This window comes from Magallana gigas, chromosome 5 (assembly GCF_963853765.1).
Source record: "Magallana gigas chromosome 5, xbMagGiga1.1, whole genome shotgun sequence".
Classification (NCBI taxonomy): domain Eukaryota; kingdom Metazoa; phylum Mollusca; class Bivalvia; order Ostreida; family Ostreidae; genus Magallana; species Magallana gigas.
In genome coordinates, this window is record NC_088857.1 from 1,112,770 (window position 1) to 1,125,749 (window position 12,980).

Sequence of the window (12,980 nt, forward strand, 5' to 3'; positions counted from 1 at the left end):
ATGTTTGCCGATAAGTAAAAAATTAAGTCATCGTCAATATGTTGCATACAGAAAGTCCGGAAGGGAAGTCCTTTACAGTTTATTTGAGGCAAAATGTATGATCTGTCAGGTAAAAAGCATTCGGTCTAATACATACATGTGTAATGTTTAATAATTTAAACAATATTTTATTATGTGAAGTATTACATGTAAATACTGTAAAAGTATTACATTTGGCTGTGTATTCTATTTAGCGTTATTGGCGGAATGCGGCTTCCGCTAAATCAAGTAAATCGCTAAATGTCATACATATATGTAAAAGAATTGTCACATTCAGGAATACGCGAATTCAAATCTACACCGACTTGTTCATAAACTAATTTCCGCCAAATATCGTTCACGCCAAATATAATACGTTTACAGTAGCATAATATAATGTCATTTGTGAATCACTGCAAAATCGCATCCTCCAATAACTTGTTTCAGCGTTAATCGTTATCTTTCGATTAGAATTAAGTTTCTTGCACGTGTTGTTTGTATATTAAGGAAACAAGTTTTCTCCTATGGGGGGAAATTTGATATAAGAATTTGAACAAAGCAAACCAGTTTGCGACCCTTCGTGTTTGTTGGTATACACTAACTGGTCTCTGCAATTATTTTTTTCTCAAGTAGAAACTTTTTGATGTTGTTTTTAAGCGAGGTCAAATTTGATTGGGCCAGTTTTCAAAGTGTGGGGGTCGTAGATCTACAGATTTGGAATGGTTTTCTACTGTAGAAAAAGGACCCTACTTGTCATAGAATACTGACCCTGGGTCAGTTTTCTCCGTAGAAATTTGACCCCCGGGTCAGTATTCTACAGGGTCACTTTTTGTCGTTACACCGGGTATATCGAATCAGTATTAGTTAAAACTACGAAAATTATTTGATACTATAGGCGTTTTCTTTTATTCCTACAAAAGCATTAAATCAGTTAAACAGTAATCATATGCATACACACTAATAAGATATCAGTATGTAATGTAATCAGCGTACTACATATCATGCATGAATCGGGGGGGGGGGGGGGAGTCCATCTGGTCCCCCTAAAAAATTTTTATTATTTTTGGTAGACCCAGCCTTTAAGATTTGTGTCAAATCAATTTTTTTTTAAACAACTTTTAAACTTATTAAAAAGACCGAAATATTTATACCTTTGCACGTTGATTTTCCTATTGTGAGCTTCAGCTCACGACAAGATCCAAATATTCAACCGCCAAATATTAATACAATGAAGCATGATCTCAAGATTATTAAATTATGTACAAAAATTCACCATGTTAGGTCATATTTTTAATAAAAATCTAATGAAAGTCATGAACTAAATAACTTCTTATTCACTTTTCTACAGAAAAAATATGAAAGAAATATTACATTTATTCTTCAGACGACCTTTTAAAATATCGAAAGGAAAATTATCAATGGACACGCCGACCTGGGTAATAACACTTAGTAACTTTATTATCGCCGAAACAGACAAAATAAACCGGCATATGTAGAATGTACATGTAGCGATAAACTCAAAGTGTTTTTGACAGCATTTTAAAAATGCCACGTTTTATTACAAACAAATTCTGCAGTAGATTTTTTGTAAGTTAAAAACATGACATAAATTTCATACAGAACTTGGATTTTCTCACATGCGTCTGACGTTCAAAAATTTTCTTTTCACAACAAAATTATTCCCAGGAATATAATAACACTATTATAAAACAGGGAAATATTTTATTATAATACATGTACATAAGAAATATTTTTAACGTCAGGCACATGTGGATTTTCTTTCTGTCGACAATTGTAAACATACATACATTAAAATAGGCGTATGGGAAGAAAAGAAGTGACTTCCTTATATACATCTGTGCTCAAAGGCGCTATAAAAGTTCCGCGAATGTAAATGAGCGAAAGTACAGCGTGACGTCATTTTTCCACAATGCCCACTGCGCATGAGCATTGTCGGTAACTAAGAACTTAGACGCACTTATGACTGTAACAGACGTACGACAACGTTCTTATCTTACGACAGCTTTTGTGAATAGCACCATAAACGTAAACGTACGTTTAACGTAAGTTTAAGGTGTAATCGTTGACGTACGATTTTTTGTGAATAGATCCCCAGGCTCCGATTACACAAAAAAAAGTTTTTACCTAAGTTTAATCTCAAATCCTGAGAATATACTCAGCTGAGATTTTTCTCAAATTGCATTTCACAAATCAAACTTAGTCATTGCTCAGCTGAGTTTCGTTTTTATCAAACCTGCATGAAATATTGCATATTCGCTGATTATTGAGTGGAATAGATCTAAGAATGAACATTACATACAATATAATACTGTATTAATGATGTTAATGACATATTCATATTTGAGATTTGACTTAAGTCTGCTTCGGAGGTAACTTTAGTTTTGTCTCAAATTGAGTAAAAATCACAACTAATAATTTCACAAAACAAACTTAAGTCAAATCTCACACTTAAGTCTGAGTTTTTTCTCAAATATTTGAGTCTTTTCTCAAATTTGAGAAAACTCAAATCTCTGCATTTCACAAAAAAATCTTAGTCATGTTTTTTACTCAATTTGAGAAAAAAATTAAGTTACCTCCATAGCAGACTTAAGTCAAATCTCAAATATGAATATGTCATTATCATAATTAATACAGTATTATATTGTCTGTAATGTTCATTTCTAAGGTCTATTCCACTCAATAATTAGCGTATTTGCAATATTTCATGCAGGTTTGATAAATATTTATTTCAATAAAAAATAATAATTTTGGCAGAGTTATCTCCCTTGACAAAATGTAAACAAAGGGAACTAATTCATTTGTTTGTGTTAAATGGAGTAACTGTGCAGTGATTCAACTTTCTAATGATTTTAAGGTAACCATAATGTATTTAAAGTGGTCTTTAGTTTGCTATTTAATATATGATCATGTAGATATGTCATCTATACTTAGCATAAAAAAGTGTACATTTCATGACGGATTACAATTTGTGACTCTTGTTAATTTAATCCGATTTTCCTCTGTTGAAAACAGAAGCAGACGACTGTTTTATTAAGAATAAATAAAAAAAAAAAACAAGGAAAGTTATAAGGGGCCACTTGTGACAATGGTGAAAATGAAAATTCTTGACTCAGCTAAGTAAAAAATTCATCTCAGCTGAGAAATGACAAAGTTTGATTTGTGAAATGCAATTTGAGAAAAATCTCAGCTGAGTAAATTCTCAGGATTTGAGATTAAACTAAGGTAAAAACTTAAGGTTTTTTTTTGTGTGAAATCGGAGCCTGAGGCAGTGAGGTTTCCACCCCTCTAGTGCAATCACTGGCTCTATATCATCTGTATCATTTACCAAGTTCACAGTTCATCTAATACGGGATCTAATACGTAGACTGAAGGTTCTGGAACTTAAATTATCTACAGTAAACAAGACTGACGATGAACATGTTTTCCATTTAGCAACGAAAAGGTTGCTTCTAGGGTCTAAACAAACATAAAATTCATGGGCATTGGAATGTTATTATTTTTCTTAACACAAACTCTATATAAAAAAGAATTGGTTTCTGAATTGTGAAATAAAAGTTTCGTTTTGTTTTAATTATTACTAAGCATAGGATGACATTAAATTGTTTTCGCGCTCTTGTCTTTGTTGTTATATTGATAAGTTTGCCAACAAATATGAATTAATTAAATAATTCAAGATTAGATGTTATTAGCATCGAAATCATTAAGAAAGACACCGTTACTCGAAAGTAACTAAAGACAAAGTCTTATTTGTGTACTTTGAAATGACTATGTTTATACATGTACATTAAACGAATACATATCAAGCACTTATAAGCACAAAATGCACAATAAAACTGTTGACCATTATTAATTCCATCATAACATTTGATCACAAATTCAATGCCTCATATATCATATGACAAAAGTTTTTCTCAAATGTAGACAAGTTACAACCCGTATCACCAAATATATACTACTTCCAGAAATAAATATGTACCTTCAGACTACCTTCAAAAAACCACGTGACTCATATAATATAGCAAGCAAATTTTCGCATATTGATTTTGTAAAGACAATGGTAATAATATTACGATATATTTAAGCTTAGCTATCGATTGAAATCATTTTCAAGACGAAAACACATTAATTCGATTCTCAGAATATGCAGGCTTACTATAGGACACTAAAGACTCGTGGTTATTGCTTATTTGAGTGTAATAAAATCTGGGTCCGTAGAACAACGCATGATTGTTAGTTGGACTCTTATTATTATGCTAAAACAAAAGATTCAAACGTATGAAGAATCTCAGAACAACAACAACGGTGTTTTTTAAACAATAGTAACAATAGTTCCAACAATAGTGCACTATTTAATAGTCAAAAGACATTATGTAAGAAGGAATTATAAAGGTAAAGTCAATGATTTAGTAAGGTTACGATCATGCGTAAAATTGTCTGTAAAGCCGTCGATTAAATAGATCTCAGAACAAACAAAAACACCAACAGGGTACAATATCATTCAAGAAAGTACAAAAACATAAAGTAATACTTCATTCATCGAAAAAATACAATTGTTATTGAAGCATTCATGCCAGTTTTGAATATTTGCATTTGCAATCATGCTTTTTATATAAAACTAAAGAATAACGAAATATTCAATTCTGTGTGAACTTTTTAATGACGTCACAATGATAACCACACGCGCTTATCACTTAACAGTTGCATCACTGTAAACATTAAAATCACGATTATTTTTTAAATAACTGGCTCCGATTTCACAAAAAAACTTAAGTTTTTTACCTAAGTTTAATCTAAAATCCTGAGAATTTACTCAGCTGAGATTTTTCTCAAATTGCATTTCACAAATCAAACTTAGTCATTTCTCAGCTGAGATAAATTTTTTACTTAGCTGAGTCAAGAATTTTCATTGTCACAAGTGGCCCCTTATAACTTTCCTTGGTTTTTTTTTATTTGTTCTTAATAAAAACAATCGTCTGCTTATGTTTTCAACAGAGGAAAATCGGATTAAATTAACAAGAGTCATGAAATTGTAATCCGTCATGAAATGTACACTTTTATATGCTAAGTATGGATTACATATCTACATGATCTTATATATTATATAGCAAACAAAAGACCACATTAAATACATTTTGGTTACCTTAAAATCATTAGAAAGTAGAATCACTGCACAGTTATTCCATTTAACACAAACAAATGAATTAGTTCCCTTTGTTTACATTTTTGTCAAGGGAGATAACTCTGCCAAAATTATTATTTTTTTAATGAAAAAAATATTTATCAAACCTGCATGAAATATTGCATATACGCTAATTATTGAGTGGAATAGACCTAACAAATGAACATTACAGACAATATAATACTGTATTAATGATGATAATGACATATTCATATTTGAGTAAAAAACATGACTAAGATTTTTTTGTGAAATGCAGAGATTTGAGTTTTCTCAAATTTGAGAAAAAACTCAAATATTTAGGAAAAAAATCAGACTTAAGTGTGAGATTTGACTTAAGTTTGTTTTGTGAAATCGGTGCCTTTTTTAAACGTAAAAATAAGTAATAAACAACAATTATAAAAAGTTCACAGGGATATGGCCATTGTTGGTACGTGATAAAATCATCTTTCGGGCTTCACAGAATTCGATCACAGGCCCAATACAAATACAGATGTGCAGCGACTATTCTTACCTACAAAATGAAAAAAAAGTTACTCTGCTTACATTTATTGTGTGTAAACATGAGTTCAAACATTAATTCGAAAATAATAATTTGGAAATGTATCATTATAAATGTAAATTGATAAAATTTCAAAGACTCCTTGTCTATGTATTGTATGCGTAGGTGTGTGTGTTTGTGCTAATTTTAATTTAAATAAGAAGTGAACTCTCCATTCGCGCTTTCCAATTCTAAAGTGCAGACTCCTGAAATGTTGATATCCTGTAATTTTAAGTTATTTTTTTCTTTGTTCTGTGTCCCTTTACGATAAGTCTAGCTTACTCTAAATAAATTCCGTGTTCCTTATCATGCATGTGTTTGTGCAGATGTAATCTTATGTTTAAATATGCGATGACTTAAAAGGGCCATAGTAACAATTTGGGCTAATTCTCTTGTTTTATAAAATACAGCTTTATTTAAAAAAAAAGGAATAAGATTCAATCTTAATTCAACTCTTATATCAGTATTTGTCGAAGAATTTCATAATTCAACAATCATGCACAGGTACTTTTTGATAAACTAGCAGAAGGTGAATACAAGACACTAACAGGAAAATGTCTTGTGTCATTCTGTAGAAGATAAGAATGCACTTACTTACAATTATCAGTTACATAGAATATATGACCGCCATGTGTAGTGCTTGGCATGTATTGATTTTGATTTTAGGTTTTGTAACTCAGTCTTGGGCTTTTTTGGAGGCATTGGAAGATGAACTCTTTTTGTTGAAGGCGGCATTCTACCGGCAAACAGATGAAACCAACGAACGGTTGATAGTTCTCCAAAAAGAAGTCGATGATTTGAAAAGAGAAAATCTAAATAAGGACCAAGGTAAAATCGATATATGAATATGTTTAGTGTTCACACTACACTGTAAAAGTCAAAAGAATTGGTTCAACAATTGATGAATATCTGGAAAACAAAATTCATAATAACAATAACATTATTTTATTTCAGTCATTGGTGATTTACAGATGACGCTTAATGACATTTTCGAGACTCGAGACAATACATCATATAACATCGAATTACACACAGGTATTTTTATGTTAAACGGTTTATTTCTTTTAATTTGCTATAGCTAATCACAGTTAAAGGATCAAGAGAAAAGTGTGCTTTTTCTTCTACAATTATTTAAAAATATCAAGATGAATGTCATTAATTAACCTGGATGTCTAATAAAAAGTTTATCTTACTCATGCCACAGAGTGACGATCACACTTACTTTTATTTTTTTTTCAATTGTATTTCATTTAAATAGTAGTAGTGGTAGTAGTAGTAGTAGTAGAAGTAGTAGTGTGTAGGTGTTTCTATTTTTATGAGTTCAGTCATATGATGTGAATAGAACCGAACATAAATGCTGTTTAAAAAGACCAGCTGAGGTTTAATAGCAAATGAATTGCAAATTCATTTATAATGTAGCGGGGGGAAATGCTTACTTCCTGTTCTGAGAACCTTTTAAACTTCAAGAATAAGCATATGTTAGAGCACAAAACGTATTGTTTTGTTTTACAGCGAAAGCACAACCGAGAACTTCAGAAACTACAGTTGCATTACATACGTGTTTCACAAATGATGTCCGCTTCCTTGGACGAAACCAAATCTTGCTTTTCAATAAGGTTGTAACAGACACACAAAACAGATATACCCAATCCACTGGAACTTACAGTATTCCATTCACGGGATATTATGTAATAACTTGGGTAACTCCTGCCGTCGGTAATATTCCTTTGGAACTGGTTGTTAATGGTGAACCAATAGGTCGCACTGATCCCTCAAGTACTGGTAATGGCGCATCTCAGTCCACCACTGGATTAGCGGTGTTGAGACTGTTTGAGAATGACAATGTCTCCATTCGCACCCATACTGATGCTACCCCTACTGGAGCTATTGTAAACAACATATGGCAAGATTCTTGTTTCTCGCTGTGGCAAATTTAACAATAATCATCTTATTAAAAGCTATCAATGAAGTATTTTCCAGCGATATATATGTTGTGCTTTTATGCGGGTTTTTTAATGTGCATGCTTTGCGCATTCTCATAACACCGTGTTTTTAAACCTTTTCAAATATGTTTATACCATTCATGAAATTGAACACAAACACAAAATACATACAAAATATTTAGATTTGAGAAAAATTCATTTTCTTAAACCATTCTTTTTGTTGATCAATAGGTGAGCAAGAATTATGCTTTTATCGAGTTATAATACAATGAAGCTTTGTAGGACTATGTTAGAAAAATTAAAAAGGCGTAAGCCTTAGAAATGTTACAAAAATAATGCTATTCTTGGAGTTATTTTTCAATGAAACCATTGTATCAATCAACTTGTATAATGCTCGAAAAATGGTGTATTTTAATATCTTAAGATAACCATCTTTAAAAAGAGATGGTCGAATTTTGCGTTTCTTACATATCGGGTAAACAATGGTTTTACCTATTACATATAACAATATTATAATATTAAGGAAAATGTCTTTGGGAGTATTTTATAATCTGCTTTGAGGTGCGAAAAATTGCAATTCCCTTAATATTTCTTCAGCAAACGTTCCTGTACTTTGAGATGATCCCTACCATGGATTTTTGGGTTTTTAATGAACCATTTAAGATACAACAGAGCGGGTTTATACTTTATATGGTTAAAAACCTTTTTTAAACGCAAATCGGTATCCTCAAAGAGCAATAATATACTTCGTATCTTCACGTTTCATCTTTAAAGCCATTAAAATCATCTGCAATTACATGTGTTAACAATTAAGTTTGTTTTGAACATGGATTGAACATGGATAAGTGAATATATAAAAAGTTCAGTGTCACTTTTCTTTTAACAGATTCCTAAATTAAATAGTTTATGTACATCAGTACGTTAGCTAAAACAAATAGCCAAGTTGGTGGGTTTTTTTTTTTGGGGGGGGGGGGGGGTGGGGGTGGGGTAGGGTATGAGGCTGACATCATCATGATTATTTCGTGCAGTCCGTGAATTTTCTATGGTTGCTAAAGGTTTTGACCGATCGATAATCTTAATAGTATTGGATCGTGTAGGTTTCAGATCCGCCAGTTTGAAAAATCTATTTAACAATCGATTTTCATACGAAATAGAAAAGAAAGCACTCTGTAAATGTCAATGTACTATACTATAACTACAAAATAATATCCATAATAACTTTATTATACGTTTGCATAGTTCCAACGTTGTATTTAAATGTGAGGGAAAGAATGAAAAAGAGAGAAAAAATGATAGTATATAAATAGTGCCTGTTTGGGAGGGTAACAGTTGAAATTGACACCCCGAGAAAACCATTGTCAACCGACGCGAAGCGGAGGTTGACAATGGTTTTCGAGGGGTGTCAATTTCAACTGTTATCCTCCCAAACAGGCACTATTTATCTTGTTATACTGAATGTCTTAATTTTACTGCTTTCATATAGGAATAACGTGAATTCTACAGCGAACCGTACGCGCATAATTTTCGCGCATGTAACAATTTTTAATGTTACCCTTTGCTAAGTGCGTTGCTAACGCTGAGGGTAATAGAACGGATTATGAACTGCGTCTTAACCAATCAGATTTCAGTATTTGACATGAAAGTATAACAATGTAAAATTAATTGTATATACTACATAGATGTGATGTTTATTAAAGTATACATCAATCGACAATACATATGCTTGGGGGAAAATACGATATCATAAGTAAACCAATTATACGTAGATAAAACTAATAAACTAATATTCATTGTTCTTCGAATAATCATATGAGTTTTCATCTCCAACTATGATTTTTAAAATACAAATATCGGTATTCAATGAATAATTTAAAAAAAGTTTTAGCGTACCTACAAAGACAAAAATAAAATAAATGGGTTGAGTAAGTATTAACAGAAAGATAAACTTGCTGCGTTCAATTCATATCGCGGGTAGTTGATTTGGGATGATGCAGACAATGTTGATCTCCTCTCTGTCAAGGCAAAATAAGGTAAATATTCATTACAAGCAATTTTGTTTCATAAATAACTCAAATGACTTATCATAGAGCATAGAAGATAAATTGAACGTCTTAATAGATATAACTGTGTAATAGCATACAAACTAATCCACACTTTACAAAAGTTTTGTTCCTTGGCCGCCATCTATGGGGAAAAAACCATTCGTTTCTCATAGTAGCCCTTGTAGTTTAGAGGTTTATAACTTTGTCATTTGAAAATAAAATTCCGTTTCCATTGTCTATATTGATTGCCCCAGGACGAAGCAACCCACACAACGAAGGTATAAATTAAATTCAAAGAGAATTTATCACAGGACGCCCAAACATTTGGTAAATAAAGAAGGAAAAAGTTTGGTTTTTCCCCCTTTGACTTTTAGGTTGACCCAGCAAAGGGAAACAAATTTTTGCAAAGTGTGGATTGGACTATTTCATACAAATCAAGTGTACAATTTTACATATATTTTTTTTGAAAAGGTAACTTCATTTTGATTTATTAATAGCATAGAAAGATAGATGTCGATTGACCAGCTATGATACATAAACATGTATGTGTACTTTTGCCAACATTATGTACAAAAAATCAACAAATATCACAATACTGTAATTAAAAAAACCCGCTAATAACAAAATCTTATGATCCGTCACTAATACCCTTTACACTTGTAAGAGTGTGCCTGAGTAGTGTTTGAGCTTTATTACAGTTCTTAAATTTCATTGCTTAAAGCTTTTTTCACCAAAAATTGGACCTGAGATAAAGACTGTACAGTTCTTGATTTTTTCATAAGAATAATATAGCATGTACTTTCTCTTTAGATTGTAACAAAGAAATATGTAATCATTGATTTTTCTTTCAAAATAAAGAGTTTTCAATTAATTTTCTGAAACATTCATTTATTCCGAGTTTACAAACTAAATTTAATATATATAGAATGTGAAAGATGTTAGAGTGAATGCACTTATTTCTTTTCAGTAATATACTCATATAAGACTGTGTTAAAGGCTAACATGTACCATACACAGATAGAAATATAACTCTGTTCCATTAACCGTTCTATTTTTCTTAATCATATGCAAATCAATTAAAACTTATACTCTTTGAAAGAAATCAAATTGACTATTTAGATAATCATGATAATATTTGATTAATATCTGAATATGTATAGATTTTTTGATACCATATAAGTATTCAATGCTTTATGAAATGTTGTGACAAGGGGATAACTCTTGGATACTGTATCGTTGACCTATTATGCATATTAATGATAATAAAACTGATTATTATCATATTTGAATTTTGTACCTGAAAGATATTTATGTATATTTACACGGTTATTTGAAAACTAACTACTTTATTGAATAAGTCATACCAAAAACTCGCAAAACATAACAAATACAAGAGGTCTTTCACAGCAAGATGAAATACCTAATAAAACACTTTGCACATTTTCGAACAATTTCAGGTTTTCTGTTTTATGTATCAAACAAATTTGTTTCAATAAAATCGAAAATAAGATTTTCAATGTTACTTAAGAAAACAAAATAATTTTAAAAGACCTATCGTAATCGAGTAATCGTAATCGATTGTAATGATAGCTCTTTTTGAAGTATTCCACAGTAATCTGTAATTGAAGAGAGTGATCGTAATTTAATCCATTACAGCTAAACATTTCAGTGTAATTAAAATTACTTTTTCGATTACTTCCGATTACTCTTCACATGAATATTTTGTGATGCACATATTAATAGATAAAAATACTCTACAAGTGTTATCTATGATTTTATAATTAGAATAAAATTTATTATAATCATGTTGTTACTATAATTTTCCTTTTTCACTTAAAAAATATATTGTGAGAGAGATTTATTTCTCGGTGGAACTGTTGAATGATTGACCATTATTGAGAGAGAAACAGAGAGGGGGGTGGGGTATAAATGTATTTGTCACTAAGGACTAAAATTAATTACAAAATAATGACAATCATATTACGTATGCGGAGAAAAATACCAATTTTATGTTTTGACCTTTCGTGACGGGCAAATGATGTTTGATTCTATCTGTGCTATTGATGAGAAGACATATCAGTTACGAAATGTTGAAAATTTCATATTATTCTATTTCGTTATTTCAAAATAAGTCTATTTAGTAGAGTAAACAGAAGTTTTGTTGAGTGTTAATATATATAAGCAAAATCACTCAAAGTTTTGTATCTTTTAAAACAAAAGCAAAACCAAGTTATCAAACAAATTCTATTTTTGTTTGTTTTTACTTCGATGAGAACATATATGTAAAACTTTAAAAATTAATACATGTATAATGGAACGATAAGCACTTCTATTCATAAACAATGTAATCATGATATAACTCAGTTTACTCTGGAAATGATAACCTTACACGCGTAAATGAAATAACCAAAACATCGTCACCTTTTATAAATATCACTGATCTTCTGGTACCAGAGAGACACGCGCATGTCTTTTTAGTTTATCGAGTTTTTGACATAAATCTGGATTTGCCTCGATTAATAGCCTGACCATAAATGTTGTGTTTCTAGTCATAAAGTGTTCGAAAGGTATTGCCCATCATGAGCTCCTATTTTAACAAAAAATCCACCTTCTTTCTAAAAAATATCGGATACGATTTCATCTTGTTTGGCTTGGGAATGCTGCTTATCTGCATCTTTTATTTTCTGATAAGGGAAGGGGCGTAAAAAAAAGCCATCAATACGAGACGCTCTCTCTTTTCCACGACATTAGGTTCCGTATGACAGTTTCCCTCTTGTTTTACACTTTTCGCCAGTACGAACAAACAAAACACCGGGAGCCCATCGGTATTTGGTGTCACTATCGGCATATGGGAAGGGATTTCATTCTTTATCAAAATCATAATTTTTAAATAATAAATTTATTTATTTACTATTACCGGAACTTGCATGTTGCCTTCATTTTTAGATGGGGTCACGTGACCCCGTCTACTGGTTTACTGTCTGCCGTAGTCTCAAACCGGAAGGCATGCGTAGAACACATGAATTGAGTCTACGCGTAAGAAAATAGTGCAGAAAGTTTTCATGCATTTCAGTAAATATGTATTATAAAAACACGCATTAAATCTTTTTAAGTCCTCGGTGTATTAACAAAATTCTATTAAGAAAATAAACAAATAGTTTTATTGATCAAAATATTCTTACTCGGGTTCAAATGTGGAATGAGTTACGTCACTGAATGCACGACACCGTAGAAGATTC

General features: G+C 31.2%; 1 long non-coding RNA gene across 1 annotated transcript; it reads left to right on the plus strand.

Moving 5' to 3' along the window:
* Positions 1-6,428: 6,428 nt before the first annotated feature.
* Positions 6,429-7,730, plus strand: LOC117684721 (uncharacterized). The gene is made up of 3 exons (XR_010714259.1): positions 6,429-6,584; positions 6,711-6,791; positions 7,269-7,730. It is a non-coding gene; the product is annotated as an uncharacterized lncRNA (long non-coding RNA).
* The last annotated feature ends 5,250 nt before the right edge of the window (positions 7,731-12,980 follow it).